This window comes from Entelurus aequoreus, linkage group LG18 (assembly GCF_033978785.1).
Source record: "Entelurus aequoreus isolate RoL-2023_Sb linkage group LG18, RoL_Eaeq_v1.1, whole genome shotgun sequence".
NCBI classification, from domain to species: Eukaryota; Metazoa; Chordata; class Actinopteri; order Syngnathiformes; family Syngnathidae; genus Entelurus; species Entelurus aequoreus.
Genome location: NC_084748.1, coordinates 221,768 through 230,738, shown reverse-complemented (window position 1 = coordinate 230,738; position 8,971 = coordinate 221,768). Strand labels below are relative to the sequence as shown.

Sequence of the window (8,971 nt, the reverse complement as noted above, 5' to 3'; positions counted from 1 at the left end):
CCTCAATGTCAGCAGTGTGGATATTAACTCTTTGTTTACCCTCAATGTCAGCAATGTGGATATTAACTCTTTGTTTACCCTCAATGTCAGCGACTACATCCTGCCTGCAGTAAAATTTACATTCACAAAATATTACTGTAAAATGTTTTTTGTTGTTTTTTTGTTGTTTTGTTTTTTTACAACATTTTACGGTAAATGGAAAAACAGTACCACTGTTTTTTGGGGGGGTTTTATGGAAAAAGCTGTCAGTTGCCAGAATATTTGTGATAAATTGACATTAACATTAAATGAACAAGTGGATTAATAATAATAATAATAATAATAATAATAATAATAATAGGTGTATAAATGACACAATATGTTAGTGCATACGTCAGCAGACTAATTAGGAGTCTTTGTTTGTTTACTTACTACTAAAATACAAGTTGTCTAGTATGTTCAACATTTTATTTACGGACTAAATTACAATAATAAACTAGGGATGTCCGATAATGGCTTTTTGCCGATATCCGATATTCCGATATTGTCCAACTCTTTAATTACCGATACCGATATCAACCGATACCGATACTGATATATACAGTTGTGGAATTAACACATTATTATGCCTAATTTGGACAACCAGGTATGGTGAAGATAAGGTCCTTTTTTTTTTTTTTGATTAATAAAATAAAATAAAATAAATAAATTAAAAACATTTTCTTGAATAAAAAAGAAAGTAAAACAATATAAAATCAGTTACATAGAAACTAGTAATTAATGAAAATGAGTAAAATTAACTGTTAAAGGTTAGTACTATTAGTGGAGCAGCAGCACGCACAATCATGTGTGCTTACGGACTGTATCCCTTGCAGACTGTATTGATATATATTGATATATAATGTAGGAACCAGAATATTGATAACAGAAGGAAACAACCCTTTTGTGTGAATGAGTTTTTTTGGGTTGGTGCACTAATTGTAAGTGTATCTTGTGTTTTTTATGTTGATTTAATACAACAACAAAAAAAACAAAAAAAAACGATACCGATAATAAAAAAAAACGATACCGATCATTTCCGATATTACATTTTAAAGCATTTATCTATAATAAACATATGTTTCATGTACCCTAAGATTTTTTCTTCCAATAAAGCCAATAATTACATTTTTTGTGGTCCCATTTATTTAGAAAAGTATCAAAATACATTTTGATACTGGTACCGGTACCAAAATATTGGTATCGGGACAACCCTAGCCAGGACTGAGACCTACTTGGGGGACGGCGTGGCGCGGTTGGGAGAGTGGGCCGTGCCAGCAACCCGAGGGTTCCTGGTTCGACCCCCACCTTCTACCAACCGAGTCACGTTCATTGTGTCCTTGAGCAAGACGCGTCACCCTTGCTCCTGATGGGTGGTGGTTAGGGCCTTGTACGGCACGCACATCAGTGTGCGAGTAGGTGAATGTGGAAATAGTGTCAAAGCGCTTTGAGTACCTTAAAGGTAGAAAAACACAATACAAGTAAGGCTGCAACAACTAATCGATTAAATCGATTAAAATCGATTATTAAAATAGTTGCCGATTAATTTAGTCATCGATTCGTTGGGTCTATGGGCAGAGTTTTTTTTTTTTTTTTTTTTTACTAAACCTTTATTTATAAAGTGCAACATTTACAAACAGCTGAGAAACAATAATCAAAATAAGTATGGTGCCAGTATGCTGTTTTTTTCCAATAAAATACTGGATAGTGTAGAAATGTAGTTTGTCTATTTTATCCGATTATTAATCGATTAATCGAAGTAATAATCGACAGATTAATCGACTATCAAATGAATCGTTAGTTGCAGCCCTAAATACAAGTATAACTCATTTACCATTGACTAGAATTGGAGTCTGCGGGTCAGTTTGCATTCACATTGGAAATGGCATTTCTTTGAGAAGGAGCACATAAAAAGATGGGATTTGACATCCTACCCCGCAGTAGTAGCCCTCGTCTCGCTCTGTCTAAGACGAGATCTGGACAATGGAAAACATTTACACGTGATCTCCAAATCCAAACAAACACGGGGGAGAAAACCTCGGCGGAATGTTCCATAAACAGACGAGTCCTCTGGGCGATTCTTGTTATTGTCAACAATGTCAGACGGCCTCCTTTCTCCCTCTGAAGACAACTTCTTACGCCACCGTCGACATGACAGGTCTTCTGCTTAAGACCTGGGACTCGTGCAAGGCCGCTTCCAACTCTGGCAATAATCAGGAGAGTAATCCATGCCTAAATTCTTTCTTTGTAACACAAACAAGACATTTAGCGCCTGCGTGCTGAGACTAAACAAACACTTGTAATCATCCCAAGAAGCTCGTCCAGGAGAAAAGGCTGGGAACAATTATTGGCCAACACGAGGCCCTGGATGCACACACACACACACACACACACACACACACACACACACACACACACACACACACACACACACACACACACACACACACACACACACACACACAAAACAATGTGAGCAAAGTCAAGAGAATGTCCCACTTTGTGAGTTTTCTTGACAATGACCTTCTTTGCACCCGTGTGAGACGTACGTGTGACACTGACTGCACACTGTCTGATGACATGTTGACGTGTTCGTCTTGTCGTGATGCCTTCATGGACCCATTCAACATGTATCCTGTACTGCAGGGTGTTAGCCTTATTGTGATGCCTTCATGGACCCATTCAACATGTATCATATACTGCACGGTGTTAGTCTTATTGTGATGCGTTCATGGACCCATTCTACATGTATCCTGTACTGCAGGGTGTTAGTCTTATCGTGATGCCTTCATGGACCCATTCAACATGTATCCTCTAGTGCAGGGTGTTAGCCTTATTGTGATGCCTTCATGGACCCATTCAACATGTATCATATACTGCAAGGTGTTAGCCTTATCGTGATGCCTTCATGGACCCATTCAACATGTATCCTCTACTGCAGGGTGTTAGTCTAATCGTGATGCCTTCATGGACCCATTCAACATGTATCCTCTACTGCAGGGTGTTAGTCTTATCGTGATGCCTTCATGGACCCATTCAACATGTATCCTCTACTGCAGGGTGTTAGTTTTATTGTGATGCCTTCATGGACCCATTCAACATGTATCATACACTGCAAGGTGTTAGTCTTATTGTGATGCCTTCATGGACCCATTCAACATGTATCCTGTACTGCAGGGTGTTAGCCTTATTGTGATGCCTTCATGGACCCATTCTACATGTATCCTGTACTGCAGGGTGTTAGCCTTATTGTGATGCCTTCATGGACCCATTCAACATGTATCCTCTACTGCAGGGTGTTAGTCTTATTGTGATGCCTTCATGGACCCATTCAACATGTATCATATACTGCAAGGTGTTAGCCTTATCGTGATGCCTTCATGGACCCATTCAACATGTATCCTCTACTGCAGGGTGTTAGTCTAATCGTGATGCCTTCATGGACCCATTCAACATGTATCCTCTACTGCAGGGTGTTAGTCTTATCGTGATGCCTTCATGGACCCATTCAACATGTATCCTCTACTGCAGGGTGTTAGTTTTATTGTGATGCCTTCATGGACCCATTCAACATGTATCATACACTGCAAGGTGTTAGTCTTATTGTGATGCCTTCATGGACCCATTCAACATGTATCCTGTACTGCAGGGTGTTAGCCTTATTGTGATGCCTTCATGGACCCATTCTACATGTATCCTGTACTGCAGGGTGTTAGTCTTATTGTGATGCCTTCATGGACAGATTCCAAAATGTATCCTCTACTGCAGGGTGTTAGCCTTATTGTGATGCCTTCATGGAACCATTCAACATGTATCCAATACTGCAGAGTGTTAGCCTTATTGTGATGCGTTCATGGACCCATTCAACATGTATCCTCTACTGCAGGGTGTTAGTCTTATTGTGATGCCTTCATGGACCCATTCAACATGTATCATATACTGCAAGGTGTTAGTCTTATTGTGATGCCTTCATGGACAGATTCCAAAATGTATCCTCTACTGCAGGGTGTTAGCCTTATTGTGATGCCTTCATGGAACCATTCAACATGTATCATATACTGCAAGGTGTTAGTCTTATTGTGATGCCTTCATGGACCCGTTCAACATATACTGCAAGGTGTTAGTCTTATCGTGATGCCTTCATGGACACATTCCAAAATGCATCCTCTACTGCAGGGTGTTAGCCTTGTCGTGATGCGTTCATGGACCCATTCAACATGTATCCTTTACTGCAGGGTGTTAGGCTTATCATGATGCGTTCATGGACCCATTCAACATGTATCCTCTAAACCAGTGTTTTTCAACCACTGTGCCGCGGCACACTAGTGTGCCGTGAGATACAGTCTGGTGTGCCGTGGGAGATTATCTCATTTCACCTATGTGGGTTAAAAATATTTTTTGCAAAGCAGTAACTATAGTCTGCAAATGATGTGTTGTTGTTGAGTGTCGGTGCTGTCTAGAGCTCGGCAGAGTAACCGTGTAATACTCTTCCATATCAGTAGGTGGCAGCAGGTAGCTAATTGCTTTGTAGATGTCGGAAACAGCGGGAGGCAGTGTGCAGGTAAAAAGGTGTCTAATGCTTAAACCAAAAATTAACAAAAGGTGAGTGCCCCTAAGAAAAGGCAGTGAAACTTAGGGAAGGATTTGCAGAACGAAACTGGCTACAAAGTAAACAAAAACAGAATGCTGGACAACAGCAAAGACTTACTGTGGAGCAAAGACAGCATCTGAATGTACATCCAAACATGACATAACAATGTCCACACAAAGAAGGATAAAAACAACTGAAATATTCTTGATCGCTAAAACAAAGTAGATGCGGGAAATATCGCTCAAAGGAAGACATGAAACTGCTGCAGGAAAATACCAAAAAAAAGAGAAAAAGGCCACCAAAATAGGAGCGCAAGACAAGAAGTAAAACACTACACACAGGAAAACATAAAAAAGTCCAAATAAGTCATGGCGTGATGTGACAGGTGGTGACAGTACACCTAATTTGAGACAAGAGCTATAGTGATGCATGCTTGGTTATGCTTTAAAGTCATATCCAACAATTGTGACAACGACTTTTCACTGTCAACTGAGTTTTGTTTTTTTATAATTTCTGTTGGTGGTGTGCCTTCGGATTTTTTCAACGCAAAAAATGTGCCTTGGCTCAAAAAAGTTTGAAAAACACTGCTCTAAACAACAACTACGTTAACTCTAAACCCGTAACTTTTGCTGCCTTCCGTTTGTGCTGGGAAGTCATCATATCCGAGTTTCAATTCTGAGTTTCCACTGGAACGCCCCACAAGGTCGGATTTCCTGACCGGAAATCATTCTCACCAACCCTGAGTTGGTTTCAAAGACGACTGCTCTGAATGTAAACAATAATATAGTCTTCCATAATAACCTTTATTAGCACTTCTAAATAGTTTTAGTCACACTAAATCAGCCATATATGATGTATTGTTGGACCTTTATATATTGTTACGTTATTGTAGTGTAAACGACAATTTTTTCATGTGTTATAAACAAAACCCAAAAGCAGTGAAGTTGTCACGTTGTGTAAATGGTAAATAAAAAGAGAATACAACAAATGCTTTTCAACTTATATTCAATTGAATAGACTGCAAAGACAAGATATTTCATGTTCACACTGACAAACTTCTTTTATTTTTTGCAAATAATCATGAACTAAGAATTTAATGGCAGCAACACATTGCAATAAAGGCATTTTGACCAGTGTGTTACATGGCCTTTCCTTTTAACAACACTCCGTAAAGGTTTGGGAAGTGAGGAGACACATTTTTGAAGTGGAATTCTTTCCCATTCTTGCTTGATGTACAGCTTAAGTTGTTCAACAGTCTCCCTTCTCATATTTTAGCCTTCACACATTTGCAATGTCTGGACTACAGGCAGGCCAGTCTAGTACCCGCACTCTTTTACTTCGAAGCCACGCTGTTGTAACACGTGGCTTGGCGTTGTCTTGCTGAAATAAGCAGGGGCGTCCATGATAACGTTGATATATTGCTCCAAAAGCTGTATGTACCTTTCAGCATTAATGGTGCCTTCACAGATGTGTAAGTTACCCATGTCTTGGCCACTAATACACCCCCATACCATCACACATGCTGCCTTTTACACTTTCACCCTAGAACAATCCGGATGGTTCTTTTCCTCTTTGGTCCACAGTTTCCAAAAACAATTTGAAATGTGGACTCCTCAGACCCCAGAACAATTTTCCACTTCGCATCAGTCCATCTTAGATGAGCTCGGGCCCAGCGAAGCGTTCCTGGGTGTTGTTGATAAATGGCTTTGGCTTTGCATAGTAGAGTTTTAGCTTGTACTTACAGATGTAGCGACAAACTGTAGTTACTGACAGTGGGTTTCTGAAGTGTTCCTGAGCCCAGGTGGTGATATCCTTTACACACTGGTGTCGCTTTTTTGATGCAGTACTGCTAGAAGGATCGAAGGTCACGGGCATTCAATGTTGGTTTTCAGCCTTGCCGCTTACGTGCAGTGATTTCTCCAGATTCTCTGAACCTTTTGATGATATTACGGAGCGTAGATGGTGAAATCCCTCAATTCCTTGTTGAGAAATGTTGTTTTTCAACAATTTGCTCAGGCATTTGTTGACAAAGTGGTGACCCTCGCCCCGTCCTTGTTTGTGAACGACTGAGCATTTCATGGAAGCTGCTTTTATACCCAATCATGGCACCCACCTGTTCCCAATTAGCCTGCACACCTGTGGTATGTTCCCAATAAGTCTTTGACGAGCATTGCTCAACTTTCTCAGTCTTTTTTGCCACTTGTGCCAGCTTTTTTGAAACATGTTGCAGGCATAACATTCTAAATGAGCTAATATTTGCAAAAAATAACTAAGTTTACCAGTTGGGACGTTAAGTATCTTGTCTTCGCAGTCTATTCAATTGAATATAAGTTGAAAGGGATTTGTTGTATTCTCTTTTTATTTAGCATTTACACAACGTGACAACTTCACGGGTGTTGGGGTTTGCAAGTGGCTGCTGAAGGGTCAGCGTGGGTGTTGTTGGGAATCCTCCAGTCGTAGTAGTAGCTGCCTTGGGCACAGTTGTGTGATACAATTACAGGCTACAGCCTTATTTCGCGTGACAAAGCTGCAATTCCAAATACATCACATTTCCTGACAGTGCTCTATGGTTATCAACACACTTTTGCTCCAATGTTTTTTTCTTGTGCAGCCTCACCATTCTTGCCAAATATTATTATTTATGTGTGAATAAGATGTATTGAGGTCTCCCTATAAAAAAAAAAAGTGTTGTTTTTTAATCAAACTTAATGTATGCATTAACACCAGCATTCACTTAATTCGACCATGTTTGAAACTGGTAGCTAAAACTATGACAATAAAGATATTAAGTGGTTAATGTTGAGTCATGCTGCTATCTTTGTTTTGTCTGGATGTCAAAAAAGGTAAGTTGGATTGCATTCATGGTTTGTTTGCAACAATGGGACGAAACACACGCTGGGGTTCCGTGAACGCCCCATTTGAGGCTCCAGCGCCCCCGGCTCTCCCCACCGAGGGCAGTCCGCAATACGACGGGCCCCTGCGGGCAGCAGCACGGAGCCTCCTCGCTCGCTTTCTAGACTTTTCCCCGGCCAAAATGTCTTCAAACGAGCATCACAACCCGCGATTAAAAGCGACGATTCATCACTAACCTCGTTGACGGTGCGTTCACGTCCTCCTCGCGGCTGCCGTCCCGAGCAAGGTCTCCTCCCCTCCGCTTCCTCTGCGCGTCTTCCTCGGCTCCTCCTGCCCGCCCACATGCCGCCTTTCCCCGGTAGAGGGAACCAGGGGACACTGCTCCGGAAGCAAACGATCCCGGGATTTTTTTTTTTTTCCCCGACTTAGTTTATTGATAAAAAAAAATACCCTTAAAGTATTTTGACAATGAATAAAAAGCAGAATATATGTATGAAAAGTAATTTTAAATATTATATTATTTTATTGATTGATAGTATCCAATTAGTTATAACACTAAAGATTACGCAATATTATCTGCATTGTACTATAATATACTGTTCTTTGAAATGTTCCATTGTATTTACGGATATAAACTTATGAATATTTCATATTTCTTCAAAATTCTTCCTGTCGCGTGCACAATTCTTCTTTTTTTTTAGAAATGTAATTTTTTTTAACTTCTCTTGTTGCCTTATTTGTATTTGACTTTATTAAATGGGTTTATATTATATTATTTTATTGATTGATAGTATTCAATTAGTTATAACACTAAAGATTACGCAATATTATCTGCATTGTATTATAATATACTGTTTTTTGAAATGTTCCATTGTATTTACGGATATAAACTTATGAATATTTCATATTTCTTCAAAATTCTTCCTGTCTCGTGCACAATTCTTCTTATTTAATTTTTTTTTAATTTTTTTTTACTTCTCTTGTTGCCTTATTTGTATTTGACTTTATTAAATGGGTTTATATTATATTATTGTATTGATTGATAGTATCCAATTAGTTATAACACTAAAGATGACGCAATATTATCTGCATTGTACTATAATATACTGTTCTTTGAAATGTTCCATTGTATTTACGGATATAAACTTATGAATATTTCATATTTCCTCAAAATTCTTCCTGTTGCGTGCACAATTCTTCTTTTTTTTTTAAATTTTAATTTTTTTTTACTTCTCTTGTTGCCTTATTTGTACTTGACTTTATTAAATGGGTTTATATTATATTATTTTATTGATTGATAGTATCCAATTAGTTATAACACTAAAGATGATGCAATATTATCTGCATTGTACTATAATATACTGTTCTTTGAAATGTTCCATTGTATTTTTGGATATAAACTTATGAATATTTCATATTTCTTCAAAATTCTTCCTGTCGCGTGCACAATTCTTCTTTTTTAAATTTTTTTAAAAAATTTTTTTACTTCTCTTGTTGCCTTATTTGTAT

At 38.7% G+C, this 8,971-nt stretch overlaps 1 pseudogene; it reads right to left on the bottom strand.

The window, feature by feature from the left end:
- The window catches only part of LOC133633648 (amyloid beta precursor protein binding family B member 2-like), a 144,033-nt pseudogene extending 136,206 nt beyond the window's left edge, over positions 1–7,827 (bottom strand).
- Between the last annotated feature and the right edge of the window lie 1,144 nt (positions 7,828–8,971).